The sequence below is a fragment of the Danio rerio genome, chromosome 25 (assembly GCF_052040795.2).
Source record: "Danio rerio strain M-AB ecotype USA chromosome 25, GRCz13ab, whole genome shotgun sequence".
Taxonomy (NCBI): domain Eukaryota; kingdom Metazoa; phylum Chordata; class Actinopteri; order Cypriniformes; family Danionidae; genus Danio; species Danio rerio.
In genome coordinates this window covers 32507941-32525126 of record NC_141045.1, presented here as the reverse complement: position 1 = coordinate 32525126, position 17186 = coordinate 32507941, and the positions used below count along the sequence as shown (strand labels likewise).

Genomic DNA, 17186 nt, shown 5'->3' with positions numbered 1-17186 from the left:
CTCATTCTCATCCGGGTCACAGCACCAATGTAACCCCGCCGGTTCTACGCCACCCAATCTGCTCCGAGTTGGTATCGAACCGGCGACCTTCCGCATGGAAGTTGGTTGCTCTAACAAGGAGGCTAAAGACCATGACCTCTAGCATCTATGGCTAGAGCACCTTTAGAGGAGTGAGGTTTACCTGCACAGCACACACTAGCTGGCCTCCGTTACATTTGCATCTATGTCTGTGTGTGTGTGTGTGTGTGTGTGAATGTGTGAACTTTCTGTAGCAAGCGCATGTGCGCGGGACTTTATTTTTCTCTGATGCTTGGATTAAGTTATTTTCTGTAATATATTGTGACAGAAGAATAAAGCACAAGATGTGGGATGCGACCTGTTTGAGCCTGGATTTATTTTTCTGCTGCTAGCACTGTATTTTTTTAACTCAACGCGTTACACGACGTCTTTCACGTGTATCCGGAATATGCAGGTGTAAGTAATATGAATCATCCACATATCTTTTGCGACTTCATTATCTGAGATGTGAAACGCATGGAAAAGCTGCCTGAAGACAATCAGTGCAGTCGCGCGAGCGCAGACATAAGAGACACTAATGTGCTGGTGGAGTGTGTGTGTGTGTTTACAGCAGTTTGACTGATAAATATGAGTTTGTAGCTCAATCATTTGCCAGCAAAGCAGCATTACCCATTGTTTACATTTGCTACAGCATACCATTAACGCTAGACACTGTACATGTCACGATCAATTTTAACAAATAAAAACACTCACTGCTAAGGAGATTTTAGCCAAAACCAGCACTGAACTGGGAGAGATTCTGGAGCTGTGTTTATTTTGTGTATTTTATAATTCTCTGGAACATAATGAATATTGAACTGTAAGCACTTCTGTGTTTGTGTCGTGTTCTTTGGAAGCCCAAATACAGAAACAGATGAAGTTCTGTGGAAACAGCCATGTTTAGACGCACTTTTAGCTTCATCTCTGCTATAACGTTCACTGTAAAAAGTGCTACACTCACAAAGTTGGTTCTATCTACTTTAAATAATTGCAATCTAGTTAATTTTATTTGTTTTATACCAAAAAAATAAAATTTGCTTCCTCTTTACTTAAAATATATCAGTTTTTATATAACTGTATATTTTAAATAAAACTAATGCAATTTATTTGAGTAGATTTTTGTACGTGGTTATTGTGTAGAATAAATGTTATAAAAGTGAGTTGACACAGACAATTTATTAGAGCAGCTGTCGATGTGGGCAGGTGTTCATAAAACGTGATTTTTATAGTTTTGCGTGACTCCTTTTTCATTGCCCGGGATTTAGCAGGCAGACGCAGCTTCTGCAATGGTCGACATTAACTGCTCCCAGCAGCGGATCTGATTAACACGGTAAGTTGCAAATTTAGCCGAATGATAATTGTAAAGTCATGCAAAACTGCTGTCTTCGCTAGGCAGGTGAGGTTTTAGCTTTGTAAATTGTACTGTAGCCTCAGGTATGTTAACAGTTAGACTGCTCTCACATGGAAAGCTAAGTTGGCTAACGCTAACCAACGCTAGTTTATACTAACGATTAAAAGTGATATTATTGAGAAAAATAGTGAAAGTAGTTTTAAAACACTTAGTAGGTAAAACTAACGTTGCAGAACCGATTAACAAGGTCACTGGTGGGCGGTCGGGGTGTGGGGGTTCAGTTTGTTAGCGCTAACTTAGCTAAAGTTAGCTCACCTAAGTTATAGCAGCACATTAAGGATGGATATTAAATTCAGAAACGTATGCAACAGTTAAGTAGTTTGTGTTTAACGTAAGAGAAAGTATAACTTAAAGTTTGTGTTTTAGAGATTTAGTCCATAAGTTTTTTAATGCTGCATAGTGAATAAATTACAGATTTACAATTTATTTTAACTTAAATTACATTTACTACTGATGTTTACAGAACCATTTAAATTGTATGCACCTCATTCTAAAATGCATGTTCTTGGTCTTTAGATACCAAAGTGATTTTGTTACCTGTGGATCTTCAAACTTCACATCCAGGTAAGAAAAACATTAGATACAATTACAGCTATAATTATTTGCAGGTAAGTAAAACATTGGTAAAATTGCAAACAATAGTGGGCTCCATAGAATTAACTTACATTTGATATCTGAAGATTTTTTTTATGTGTGCAACAGTAAAAACAGTATAAAAATATCCTAATGCAGTTTCTTATTATCTGTCAGTCTTTCAATAAAGCTAACTGATAACACTGAATCACTGAACTGTCATTTGCCAGTGACATTAAATTTGAAGAAAAAGTCAATTAAATGTAGCTTTAGCAAAAATTTAATGTAAACCTTAATGTAATGTGTAAAATGGCAATGTATTTATTTATTTATTTAATAAAATTTGTATTATGACGTGCAAAATGAAGATGACAATTAAATTATAGAATTTGTATTCTATAATTTTCTTATAGCCGTTTTCAAACAGTTTTAATATCTAAATTAAATACACATTCTTATGCTTTATAAGTTGCCAAAATAAACAAAAAAATGTAATACCTAAATTTTAACAATTCTGTGATTGACAGGAAACCACAATGACATGCACTGTTACTCTGAGTAAAATCACAGTTTTCTTTAAAATTTGTTAACTAAAAACACCTGGAATAATGTAATTACACAACCTCTATAACCTTTTTTTATTTTTTAAATAAAAGTTAGGTAATTTTAACTAAGGTAATTTTTAACTGATAAACTAAGGTGTTTCATCCATGCATCATTCTCACTGGACTTTTGTAACTTCACTTGTAGTTATTTTCTATTTAGTATTTAGCTATTTAATGTTGTTTGGTAGCAACCACCTGAACTCCTGTTTCTTTTTGTCTCTACCAATAGAGTTGTGAGGAATCAGAGGTGCATGCGGCTGCCCACGGGAAAAATTTGCCATCAGCCCAACACAGTTTGGATTATCATAGGACTGTCAGAGGTTTGCCAAACCTGTCAAATGCATGATGGCTCCTGTTTGGACTTACCGATGTCCTCGACTTCAAGTATCCATCAAAACTGTATACATTTAAGATGTATTAGAGACTCTTTGTGGGACTGGACATTATGCATCCAAAATCTTCATCAAAATATGCAAATCTCCTCACTGAGTTGCCTTGGATGATTTCTCAATAGGATCTGGTATTATTAATGTTTTTATTTATGTATTGTGTACGTGTAGCCACATTAATGGCCTATTTTGTAGTCACTATTAAAAGGAACATTGATTGATATTGAATACATCTTATGGTCTTTAATCCATCTTCCCATTCTTATTTAATTGTTATTGACAGGAAAGTCTGTTTATCTGTGTTTACTAGTGTATATTGTGCTTACAATATAGAAACGCTGATTTATTTTCTGAGGTTACAGCCAGAAGTCAATTAAATTCGTTTTAAATGACATATGCATGGTTAATTTTATTTAGATCATTAAGTTCATAATACTTAATTAAAATGAGTACAGTCAACATATAGCAATGTATAAGTAAGTTAAGTTTAACAAAAAAAGTAAGTTTATCTGATTTGAGTAATTTTAGAAATATTATTTGGCTCAACTTAATTTTATTGCATTTGTTTTAAGCAATGTTTTAGTGTTTAAAATACTTAAAAAAGGCTGGAAGTTGAATCAACCTAAAACGTCCGATGCAACCACTTGCCTCACTTTTTATAAGTTAGATCTAAGTAACATTTTTTACAGTGTTACAGCGCCTCTGGCCACGTCTCTTACCTGCTCAGTTTGGATGCGCAGTAATGAACTTTTGTGATGTCACAGGGGGCGGAAGTATTTTTTATAGTCCCCAAAATTCGTTCATTGTAGGCTTTGCTAAGCTAACTCTGTAAAAACAAAGGTCTCCCTTTGCATTGAACTTGGAACTTTTTACATTCAGAGATGTTGTTTATGTTCACACAGCTACATTACACATCAACTAAAGTTTAAAATATGATATCATAGTGGACCACCCCTTTAAAACTATTGATTCTTTTGAGTCGACTCAGAGTCAGATAAATGATTCGTCCTTTAATCGGATCGTTTGCCTGAACGTGTCAACGTCGATACAGGACATTGCCAAATATGAACAACCAGATCCGGTAAAATGTGAACGCGTCTGCGAGGGATCATGGGATTAATCATGACGCGAAGATTACTATAACTGAGAGATGGCCAGACATGCAGCTGTGGGAAATAAAGGGTTAAAGTTTGTTTTCTCCACTATATCACACCATACCATGTGCTGTGTTTGTTCCTGTCATTTTTCTGATGATTGATACAATAACCTACCCTGCTGTGTGGGATTTGCCAGCCGCTTGTTATTAAAGGAAGGATCAGCAAAGACTACTAATGTACGGGACTTTGTCAGTTACAGTTTGTATGGACCTGTTTTTTCTTCCTCCAGATCCTGTAAGTGCTTCCCTGCGGAAATATCCAGCTTAAACCAGTCTAGGCTAGTTGGCTGGTTTTAGCTGGTCGACCAGCCTGGTTTAGAGGGGTTTTGGCCACTTCCAGGCTAGTTTCCAGCCGTTTCCAGCCATTTCCAGCCTGGTCTTAGCTGGTCAGGTTGGGAGATGACCAGCTAAAACCAGCTTGACCAGCCTAGCTAAGCTGGGAGTCCAACCAAAACCAGCTATGTCCAGCTTAAACCAGGCTGGTCAAGCTGGTGTTAGCTGGATTTGGCTGGTCCTTTTCCAGCCTAACCAGCTAAGACCAGGCTGGAAATGACTGGAAACCAGCCTGGAAATGGCCAAAACCCCTCTAAAACCAGGCTGGTTAACCAGCTAAAACCAGCCAACCAGCCTAGGCTGGTTTAAGCTGGATTTTTTAGCAGTGTTCTCCTTCCTACACAACATGTAAGTGTAATTAAAGTTGTTGTCTCATTTTCTGAAGTTTGCAAAATATGTGTTTAATTGTGTGTTGTAACTTTGAATCGCCCTGCGTGACTTGTAATCACATCTATGACCCCGTTTACAACGTCAAGTCTTGATGCCTACTTCGCATTAAAAGTATCCAAGATGATGTCCAAAATGCTGTTGACGACAGAACTCAACGTCAGACCAACGTCAATGTCCAACCTAAAACCAACCAAATATCAACATCTAATGATGTCACAGCTTGAAATTGTGTGGACGTTACCACTATGATGTCTATCAGACGTTGAATTTTGGTTGCCATACCTGAGGAATAAATGTCAGTATTTGATGTCAATATGACGTTGGTTTAAGATGTTGGCTCGACGTTGGATTTTGGTCACTTTCTACCACAACCTAAAATCAACCAAATATCAACGTCATTTAACGCCATTATTGGACATCAAAATAACGTTGTCCTTAGACGCTGGCTAGACATTGAATTTTGGTCACCTGACATCACAACCTAAATCTAACCTAATATTAGCGTCTTATGACATTGCGTGCCTGCTGGACAATAACTAAATGCACTACAGAATGTTACGTTTACACACGCATGCACAGATTACATGTAATCGCATCAGCTTCATACTGCGTAATACTCACTACTCACTACTCTTGAGTACTTTTGAAAGGGCTACTATTTGCTCATACTCTGAGTAATATTTACAACAGATACTTTTACTCTACTTGCACTACATTTTTAAGTAATGGTACATCATGCACCTGTATGTGCCTTGGGCAAGTGCTGTTTTATACCCTGACAAGATGTGTGTCATCGTACCCCTCTCCCCACAAAGCTTGCACAATGGGTCCTCTCCTAAGCCCTACTTGTGCAAGTTTGTCAGAGTTGGGAGTGTGTCATACACCAATCTTAACATGAATGAGATGTGCAAAAGCTCCAATCTCCATAGATCTTCGTATGCGATCTTCCACTTGGTCCATTCTCCCTGGGACGCTAGCTCCACTGCTCTTGCCTTTCTTCCTTCCTCTTCCAGGTTTCGTATCTCCACCTGGATCATGGTCCTTCTATCCTTGGATCCAGCCTTCCTCCATTGCTGGATATGGGAAGGTCCAAGTCTTCCTGTCCCATGATGTCACATAGCTTAAATACACCTATTGGTGAAATGTTTTGTTTTATTCATTCATTCATTTTCTTGTCGGTTTAGTCCCTTTATTAATGTGGGGTCGCCACAGCAGAATGAACCGCCAACTTATCCAGCACATTTTTTCACAGCGGATGACTTTCCAGCTGCAACCCATCTCTGGGAAACATCCACACACACATTCACACACACACTCATACACTACGGACAATTTAGCCTACCCAATTTACCTGTACCGCATGTCTTTGGACTGTGGAGGGAACCAGAGCACCCGGAGGAAACCCATGCGAACACAGGGAGAACATGCAAACTCCACACAGAAACGCCAACTGAGATGAGGCTCGATCCAGCGACCTTCTTGCTGTGAGGTGACAGCACTATCTACTGCGCCACTGCTTCGCCTACAGTTTTTTTTATTTATTTATTTTTTTTTACCTGTTGCTGGATGCAAAACTGCCTCACGCTTCACTAAACTCTAAAATGCTACGCAATATCTGTACGTAAAACACTCTTGTATAAAAGTGGATTTCTTAATTCTTATTATATCTGGGTTAGTCTTCATACCTGCTGAATTTGTGGATCTTTTAAAAGTAAACAATGGATGACGTTGATATTTAAGATTTGTCAGAAGATAACCTATGCCAATGTTAATGGAATATTGATTTTTTAACACAAAATATAATGTCTGCTTTGTAATAAACCTTATTCCTTTTTATGCAGATTTTATATTCATGAATGTAAATTTCCAAACTGCAAGCCAGCATGTATAGCATTTATACAAGAGATTCAAAATTACTTACAATTCCACATTCACTTAACAAGAAAGCACTCAAAACATATGCAATTTGCACAAACTTTAATAAGTATAATCTATTAAAGCTCTAAATTGTTAATATCTTCTTATTTCACCCTCAATTTTTTTATCTATTATATATCCATCCTCAGGTCAGATAACCCATTGACATTTCTTTGTTTTTTGTTTGATTTCTGTTGTATTTTTCATCTTGTTTGTTCCTCTTTTTCATTCTCTATTGGCACCACTGTAAATAATCCAACAAAAAAGAGAGCTCGTACACTTCCTACTCATTTTGTTTTGTCTTGTTGTAATTTTTCTCCATTTTAAAATCATTACTGTTGTTTTCCACAAAAAAATAAAAATAAAATAAAAGTAAATAAATAAAAAATTAAAAAAGTTTAGATGCCTTGGCTATTTTGGAAACAACAGCTTCTTTTTTACTGTGATATCCAAAACTAAAAGTCCTTCATCAATGTTGTACTTTAATTTTGATCTCAGTTGTACACACAGTTCATTTCTATCATGTACTGTAATCAAGTCAAACTTCCACAAGGTGGCATCCAAGACCAGTAAATATTATTGTATTTCTTGACCTGCAATCGTTCCCTTTGACTGTACAACTTCCTATGTTATTAATAGGAAAACCTGACTTAACTAATCACATTAAATGAGATTTAACTACTTCCTTTCAGTGGCAGCCAGAAGAGGAACTTCCTCAATGAATCCTTTTCCCAGAATAACTTGAGGAAAAAAAGTAACCAATATTAACCTTAAACAAAATTATTTCACACTTTTATTTTTACTTTAATACATTTTGCTGGTCCTGATGTTCAATCATAAAATTATGTATAAAAATATACACAATTTACAATACAAAAAGTTCCATATTAAAAAATGCTTTCAATAACAACACAGACGATACTTCTGCGGTACTTTTAACCCTTTTTTTAAATGAATTAAAATATATTATTTTTGAAGAAAAACACTCAACCTTCACAGAGGTCAGATGTGCTTGATTAATGCATGTGCTGTGAGCTCTTTGGCAGGGCTCACATGCTGAAACAAAGGCTTTCTGAGGTGATCAGCCTTAGAAAACAACATCTAAAGCTCCTTAACAGCTAATCTGATGAAGGAACCTGAGCGGCGCATGCTTTCTGAAACTCTCAAACCACACTGCAAGGAAACATTCACGCAATCCCATCCAGAATGACTTCAAAATCACAATTAATTTATTAGCAAGACAATTTACACTATATTTACACACATGTACACTCAAAAATGACGTTAATTCGATCACAAAATTATTACAACTCTATAAAACAAAACAAAATATAACATTAGATTTTTTTCTGATATGCCATCATTTTTTAAATTCATAAACAGGGTTTATTCAGAAAACCACCCAGGAGCAAGGTAAATCACAAGATAAACTGATCTAAAGCACAGTGAAAATTGACAATTAACAGCTTTAACGAAGAAAAAGGCCAGTCCCATGAAGCATTGCAAATGACACAATCACATTATTAAAAAAGTTGTATATTTTAAGTTCGTTATAATATGAAAATATTAGAGTTTAGATGCAGAAACCTCTAAATGCCGGCTGAAATTCTCCTCTAAAATGAGTGTTTTTATCAGTCTCCTGTGTTTATGTTCAGTAATATCACTTTCATGGCAAGGAATAAGTCATTTTCCTGGTCTTTAAAGTAAAGTATCTGGTAACACTTTACAATAACGTTCATTAGTTAATGCATTTACTAACATGAACTAATCACGAACAACACATGTACAGCTAAATAACTCTTTTGGTGCACTGAGACCCATTGATTGGTGGAATTTACCAAATTGCACTGTGGGTAATGTAGTTAAAGAATATCTAATTATCTAAAAATTATTATTTTTTTAATTAAATGTAGTACCGACTATACACAGTGTGATACAGTGCTGGTATTAGATACTTAAAAGCAGACTGACTATTTTAAATTTAAAGCATTCCCGGGTTATGATTTTTTAATTTTTATTTCTGCTATAAAATTTACTGAAAATAAAATGGTAAGTTTGGATATTAAGAATTGAGTTTCCAGTAGCATAAATCGCTAATTTCCACTAGTATACAAAAATATCAAAATTAGGTATTGTTCCTATTAGAAATTCTATTTTTGCTATTATTAATTAGCATTTAAATGGTAATAAAACCTTTTTACATCAAATTTATATCTTGCAACTTATTAAGTCAAAGCAGCCTGCAAATCTATTACATATCACTGAAAAATACAAAAACTTTTCTAGTCAAATTGCAACTGCAGGTATCAAGAATTTAGTTTTTTTTTACTTGATTTACTTTTCGTTTAATTGATTTAAAAAACTCTAATATATTAATTAGTAAAATAATATCCTGATATTAAGAATGAATATTTTAGCTAGTGAAAAGGTTATAAAAAATGTAAAAATCCTAGTTTTAAAGTGACATTTTTAAATTAGCAGCGACTTTTGTTGTTCAGATTGTCCAACACGATCTCACGGCAGTTCATAACTTTTTTGTTTTAGTGGCTAATTTGTATGATTAGTACGATCTCATTCGTACAATTTAGTACATTTTGCTCTTCCCCCAATGACGGTTGGGTTCAGTGGCGGGGTTGGGTTCAACACCTCCTTTTTAAAATTGTATTTTCATATGAATGAACTCATACAAATTCGTACGAATTAACCACTAAACTGACAAAACGTAAAATAATTACAATTCCTCATGAGATCAGGGTGGATGGTCAGCTGCAGATGTAAATCACTGGCAGAAAAAAGTCATTTCTCACTCACTATTTGAGACTCTCGGTGGTTGATTTTATTTGTTAGTTACACAATTATGCCAATTATGATCATACGGTTGAAGAAATGTAATATCGTACCCGTGTAACTGCAAAATATCTGTATATCCAGCCTGATCTCACGAGAAAACGTAAGCATTTTACGTTTTCGCAGTTTAGTGGTTAATTCGTACGAGTTCAGTCATATGAAATTGATTTTAAAAAGGAGGCGTGGCACCTAACCCCACCCCTAAACCTAACCGTCATTGGGGGATGAGCAAATCGTACTTAATTGTACGCATTACATCGTACGAATTCATACGAATTAGCCACTAAATCAAAAAGTTACGAATTGCCATGAGATTGTGTTGGTATATCAGCAAAGCTGTGATTAGTGTCACAAAAAATATTACAATCGTGTTTTTGAGAGAGTCTTGAAAACCCTTTTGTGCGGGAACTACTTTTTAAAGAGCAAAACTCGGTGCCAAGGTTAAGCCATTGCTTAAGATTCATATCCTGGGAATAATTTAAATCCCAACAGCTTGCCTTAAACTCTGGACAATGCATTCACACTTATATTTTGATTGGTTTTTTTTTTTTTTTTTTGTTGTTAATTTGACACACACGCAAACATTTAGATCTAGTTCGCTGAGTATTTATACTACCATACTGAAGCTAAAGATGCGGTTACAACACTCCTTTCACAAAGTCAAATCATGTCATTTGAATGATCACATCTTGTAACATGTTAAATAATTTCCTGTTTTTGGTTCATTTGTATGTCTTTGGTCTGTTTTGCATTTATACTTCAGTCAAACAGTACCAGTTTAAAAATCAAATCTACATCTGCAGTTTGTTATGATGGCACTTACTTAATAGAGCGATTTAATTAAACTAAACCTGTCATTCAGTCACAGTTTAGGTTTAGTTTGTTTTAGTCTTCATTTGCTTAAAAGTTTACAATGTCAACAATTAAAACTGAACCTAAAGATACAAAACAACAACACAAAGGTTTTCTGTATAAACCAATAAAACCCCCAAAAAAGATATTAAAATGTGTCATTTGGTTGTCTTGGTTTGTTTGGTCCAGACCAGTCTTTGTTCGCTTGAGGTTCACACCAAACAATTTTTTTCTGCTTGTTTGATGTAGACCAAGGTTGAATGGCAGTGTTTTTCATATGAACCGCCATCGTACCAGAATTACTTTTAATTAAAGTGTGAATGCACCCTAAGTTTGCACCAAAATACTTTTTTTAATCCTTGGTTTATTTATGGTGTACACTGATTTTTATAATTGAACAGTTTTGTGGCATATGTTTAACTTGTGGTAGAACTTACTGAGCCAGACATCCAAACAATGCTGTTTCTGTGCTTAAAAGAGGACTAATAGACATCTAAACATAGACGTCTTCGCTGAAACAAGGCTATTTTTGAGCTGCCACTGAAAATCAAAGTCTAACAATAGTCTAAAAACAGACTTCGCATGTGTAATCATTCATTTCAGCCTATTTGATACTTTATTTTTTGATAATTGTTAGATGTCTACACCTTAATAATCTTGAAACTTTCTGTAAGCCAGAAATTGTGAACTTGGGTTTTAAAATGGATCCTGAACTAAAGCTTGAAAGCTAGATTCGGTCTGTTGTTCGCTCTAGCTTCTTTCACTTGAGATGAACTGGCCAAAATGAAGCATGTTTTATCAAACAAGCACTTTGAAACAGTAATCCATGCTTTTATAACCTCCCGCTTGGACTACTGCAATGCCCTATATTTTGGGGTGAGTCAGTCTTCTATCTCTCGACTGCAACTGGTTCGGAATGCAGCTGCACGTCTTTTAACTGGCAAACGCAAATACGAGCACATCACCCCGGTTTTATCTTCTCTTTACTGGCTGCCCGTGCACTTCAGGATGCATTTTAAGCTGCTTTTATTTGTTTTTAAGTGTCTAAAATGGTACTGCACCCCTTTACCTCTCTGAGCTTCTCTGTCCTTACAGACCCTCTCGTTCACTCAGGTCAGCAGACCAGCTCCTCCTGGGTGTGCCCAGGACCAGTCGAAAGCTCAGAGGGGATCGGGCTTTTACTGTGGCTGCACCAAAATCGTGGAATGAGTTGCCGTTGCATATTAGACAAGCCACCTCCATTACTGTTTTTAAATCTCTTCTTAAAACCCACTTGTTCAATTTGGCTTTTAGCACAGCGCGAGATGTCGACATTTTATGTTTATTTATTTGTATTGTAAAGTTTGTTTTACTCTTTGTTGTCAGCACTTTGGTCAACTGTGTTGTTTTAAAGTGCTTTATAAATAAATTGAATTGAATTTAGGCCGTACTCACAGTAGGTACAATTGCCTCGAACCGGGCCAAAGCACGCTTGTCCCCCGTCCCGTCTCCCCCGACGGCCCGCGCTCACACCACAAATGGGCCTCGGCACGCTTACGTCATCGCTGCTATGCTGTTCAGTGAGAAGCGCTCTCTCACTCAGCAGCACGGTGGAGATTTCTCTAGTTATATCGTTTTTAGTTGTGTGTTATGCAGTAACATGCAGTCAAATATTTCGCCAAACAGTCCTTAGGGATGCGGTGACACGCAGTCAGATATTTCGCCGAACAGATCCGCCACTTTTGGCGCTCAAAAACGATCATAAAGCTCTCGTGCTGCAGGAATGAGGAGGTCTGCTGAAGGCGCGCAGCTGTTGTGCAGTGAGGGGTTTGCGTATGTAATAAGCTACGGCAGTTTGCGTTCACTAAACAGTAAGAATGATTAATAAATCTATATGAAACAGCCCCTTAAAAGTCACGTCTCGCTTTCAGTTTCGGGCTTTGGCGCGTTTTGCACTCACACACAAGCGTACTGCGACAAAGACAAAGTGAACCGCGCTCAGACACACCTCTTCCAACCGGGCCAGGGCCGGCCAAGTGAACCGTGCTTGAGCCCGATTCAGCGCACTCACACTTCTCAAACGATCCGAGAAACGGGCCTGGGCACGGTACGGATGGCATAGTGTGAGTAGGCCCTCAATTGAATGTCTATTAGATTTCTGACATCACCGACATCCCAATTCAGCCCAATTTAGTTGTAGCCAAGACATTAAAAAAATGCTTACTGGGATATGCTCTTGATGTTTTTCAGATATTTTACAGTTGAAAATCTCATGAAGAGGCTATACAATGAGTCAAAACAGCAGGAGGATTTTTTCCTGTCTCATTCGAAAGCAAAAAATATGCTTCATGGAGACATTTCTGAAGCATATATTGTACTGTAATGCTTTCTGTCCTGTTTTAATCTTGTAACATACTGTATTGTTTTTTGGTTCGTCTAGATGTTTTAGGTCCATATTGCACTCATATTTTCATTGAACCACATCAGAGTTTAATGGAAAAAGAGACCCATCCAAAGCTTTGGTCGTTTTCTCAGTCAGTTTGTTTGCTGCACACCAGTTAAACGATGAACCGTACTAAACAAGCAAGTCTGTTTTAATCTAACCAAACCTGCCAAGTGTGAACACACTATGAATCATCATATAAATAAAAACGTTACTTGTCTTATTGCAGGCTCGTAATCAACACATTATTTTACCTGCACATTATGCCTATCTGCAAAATCTTCCAAACCGAGTCAAAGGAAATGTTCACATTTTAGGCCTTTACCGCTTGAATCGATATTGTTCACTCTTACGCCGAGTTCAGACTGCATGATTTTAGCCCTGATTTGAAATCACAGACACATGCCTGAAATCACAGGCAAATCAGTGCTCGTTCACATGACTAACATTCACACAGTGTGAACTATCAAAGGCGTGACAATCGCTGATGAGTCGCTGACACCCAGATATTTGGCATGCTGAATATCTGAAGCTGTCGGCGCTTCAAAATCATGCCGTGTGAAATGTGTTCTGATTGAAAATAACATCAGCGATCACTTGCAGCCAATGAGAGAGCAGCATCCATTAGTATGGGTATCTGCAGGCCAGCAGGAGGTTGGGGGAGAAGTTAAAATGGCTTCTTTTTAGTCTATTTTGACATAAGAAATTAGGAAAAACTAGTGGAAATTTGACAGTTGCGCAATATAAGTACATTTTCTACCCCACTTAAAGCTTCTTTCTCATTATGTAGTTAATAAGAAAATATATACTACTGTATGTGACCACTCATTGTTTCTATGTCACTTCTTGCATGTGTTTGGCTGTGATATAGTTTGGGGACCGAGACAAAGTTGTCAAAAAGGTAACGTTTACACTAATGCGTTTTAGTTCGAAAACACATAAGTTTTGCTACGGTTACGCCATCTGTCCACACTACGCCGGAGTTTTCGAGCGCCGAAAATGGAGTGTTTTGGAAACGCTGGAGAGGCTGTCTTCATTCTGCTGCTCCGTCTCAGTGTGGATGGGGGAAAACGGAGACATCTGAAAACGGAGGCGGGGCTGCCGACATTCGCTACCTGATTGGGGCTTTTGTATAATTGCGTATCCTTCCCTTATTCATTAAGCCCCTATCACATGACTATAACACATGGCTTTAACGCCACCGGAAGACAGCCGACCAGCCTTCACTGTAAACAACCACATGGTCACAGAAATGGGAGCGTTGTTTGCACTATTGTCTGTTTTAGACGCCACTGTGCAGTTATTCATTTGTTACGTTTAGTAACGACTCGACCCAGTCGCCTGTCTACAAAAATACCTCTCTTGCTTTCTTTGCCATCGCATTTATTGTTAAACTGGCGTTTGTTGACTAACAATAAACCAAATGCCGAGAGAGACACATGCTTCCTGTTTAGACTGGAACACGCATGCCCATAGTGCGCGGATGGTCATGTGATCTACGTTTTTGGTGGCATAGTGTGGACGGAGATATGTTCAGAAACGCTAGTGTGGACGCGGATCGTTTTTAGATCTAGAACGCCGTTTCAAAACTAAAACGCACTGGTGTAAACAAGGCCTAAGTCATGCAGAGTGAACCCCCCAGTCGTCGATTTATCCTGGAGTGTAAAAACAGCACCGACAGAATGCTACCCCAGATAGCCATGCAGTGTGAAAACATCTGTGACACGTCTACTTTAAAAATCGTGCAGTCTGTACTCGGCATTACTCTCATGTAGCTGTACCTCTATAAACCGCTTGCTCACCATAGCATATTGTCACACTTCTTTACCACCAGGCAGAAAAAAAGTGTGACTTTCAGTTTGATTGGCAAGAAATAAACCTCAGACAGACCTCCAACAGGCAGAGCAAGTATTTAGCACAAAATAACTCACATTTTCACAGTATGTTAGACACCATATTATATAAACAGTAGAACCGCCAACGATTGTTACCTAGATCCACCAATGGGTAAAATTGACCCATGCCCATGTCTTCACAAAGTAATGTCTATAATAATAATAATAATAATAATTATTATTATTATAATAATAATAAACATTCATGGGCATCACCTATGATGCTGAGCAGATCCAGGATACAACACTCACATATATATGATATCAAACCATTATCAGACTCATCAACACTCATCATTTATGCCTCAGTACAGTACAGTGTACACTACCTGATAAAAGTCTTGTCGTCGATCTCAGTTGTAAGAGCAACAAATAATATCGCGACTTTTATTTAATCATTTGGAAAAGTGGCAGATGATTTTCAGATGAATGATCTGTTGAACTGCATCCCAATCATCACACATACTGCAGAAGACCTATTGGAACTCCTATGGACCCAAGATTCTCACAGAGGCCAGTCAAGTTTGGTGAAGGAAAAGTCATGGTTTGGGGTACATTCAGTATGGGGGCGTGCGAGAGAGCTGCAGTGTGGATGGCAACATCAACAGCCTCAGGTATCCAGACATTTGTGCTGCCCATTACATTACAAACCACAGGAGAGGGCAAGTTCTTCAGCAGGAGAGCGCTCCTTTTCACACTTCAGCCTCCACATCAAAGTTCCTGAAAGCAAAGAAGATCAAGGTGCTCCAGGATTGGCCAGCCCAGTTACCAGGCATGGACATTAATGAGCATGTCTGGGGTAAGATGAAGGAGAAGGCATTGAAGATGTATCCAGAGAATGATGAACTCTGGGAGTCCTGCAAGAACGCTTTATTTGCCATTTCAGATGACTTTATTAATAAGTGGTTTGAGTCATTGCAAAGATGTATGGATGCAGTCCTCCAAGCTTATGGGAGTCATACACAGTATTCATTCTGTTTCCACTGCAGCATGACTTTATATTTTATACTGTACATTATGTCTGGTAAGTGCCAAGACTTTTGTCTAAGCGAATTCAAACCTTACTGTCCTAATTAAATAGTTACATTTATGATTATATTTTATTTTGTTAAAATAAGTGTAATCTAGAGGCATTTGCTTTTCATATAAGCCACTTCTGAAACCAAATGATCAACTAGAAGTCAAGTTATTATTTATTGTTCCTAAAACTTGGATAGGCGACAAGACTTTTGTCAGGTAGTGTATACGATGCAGGTTCCCCTGGCTTGCGTTTCCACTGTTCAGTAGGCATGGTGTACGCCAAAAAGTTGTGAGTGACACCAATCTTGTGTGAAAAAAGCCATACAGGCCAATACTCAAGTTCATTATTTTAAATGTAACACAAATATACAGAGGAAGTGGCACCCTTAAGTTTTCAGCATGTTTAGATTGCCCAGTTGACAAGAATTGAGGACATGCAGCAGATACTGCTCATGCTTGCTGTGGGGCCCTTTGTCACAAACAACAAGCTTTGGACCATGGTTTGTTGCAGCATGCCATCATTTTATTATTATTAAACTTAAATAAATAATAAATAAATAATAAAATTATTATTATTACGATGTTGTTTTTCAGATGTGTATTTAAAAATGGTGCTTTCTGTGTTGTTGTTTCCCTTGCATGCTCAAATGACGATTTTCTCCGAATAGGTCTCAAAAAAGTTGTACGATTCGATATTTTGGTTTTGTACTTCTGAAATGGAAATTCTGTACTGTGCTGTATTAAACCATACCACTCAGTGGAAATGAGTGATAATACCGGTTTGGCTTCCATAAATCTCCTTTGTTTATCTATTGTGACTGATCTTCAACAGGTAAAAGACATTAGCTAGCAACATAGAGCGCCAAAACATTTGTGATTGACAAAACGAAAATAAAAGCATCACTTGGATAAATTACATGTGTGTAAGGTCCATATTTAATCAGCTTTTATCTCAATAATGTTTAACAGGGTGTATGAATAACATGAATTTTTTTGCAATGTCGTTTTTCCACTATCTGGCCATATGGTTCATTAGCCTCACCAATCCTTTCTGTGCCAAACTGGACCAGTCAGCACAGATATGGCTTCATTTTACGCACGTTATGATTTTGCCAAGTACGATGCGATCCTGGATTAACATCTATGTTGATCCTAGAACAGTGGTGGGCAAACTCGATCCTGGAGGGCCGGTGTCCTGCATAGTTTAGCTCCAACACTAATCAAACACACCTGAACATGCTATTTAGTGTCTTCAAGATCACTATAAATCTATAAGCAGGTGTGTTTGATTAGTGTTGGAGCTAAACTATGCAGGACAC

The 17186-nt window shown here is 37.4% G+C and overlaps 1 protein-coding gene and 2 long non-coding RNA genes across 4 annotated transcripts in view; 2 read left to right on the top strand and 1 right to left on the bottom strand.

Annotated features, from left to right (window-relative positions):
* The window catches only part of LOC147830929 (uncharacterized), a 101199-nt gene that overhangs the window by 65160 nt on the left and 18853 nt on the right, over nucleotides 1-17186 (top strand). The window lies entirely within an intron of this gene.
* LOC147837879 (uncharacterized) lies at nucleotides 1324-3263 on the top strand. The gene is made up of 3 exons (XR_015526607.1): nucleotides 1324-1387; nucleotides 1985-2032; nucleotides 2876-3263. It is a non-coding gene; the product is annotated as an uncharacterized LOC147837879 (long non-coding RNA).
* Nucleotides 16375-17186, bottom strand: part of prr5l (proline rich 5 like) — a 50073-nt gene continuing 49261 nt past the window's right edge. Inside the window, exon 10 of one of the 2 annotated variants that reach the window (XM_087312479.1) lies at nucleotides 16375-17046. The gene's annotated coding sequence lies outside the window, so the exon portion shown is untranslated. Of the gene's footprint in view, nucleotides 17063-17186 lie in introns of both variants that reach the window. The other variant, XM_087312478.1, reaches the window with a different exon arrangement.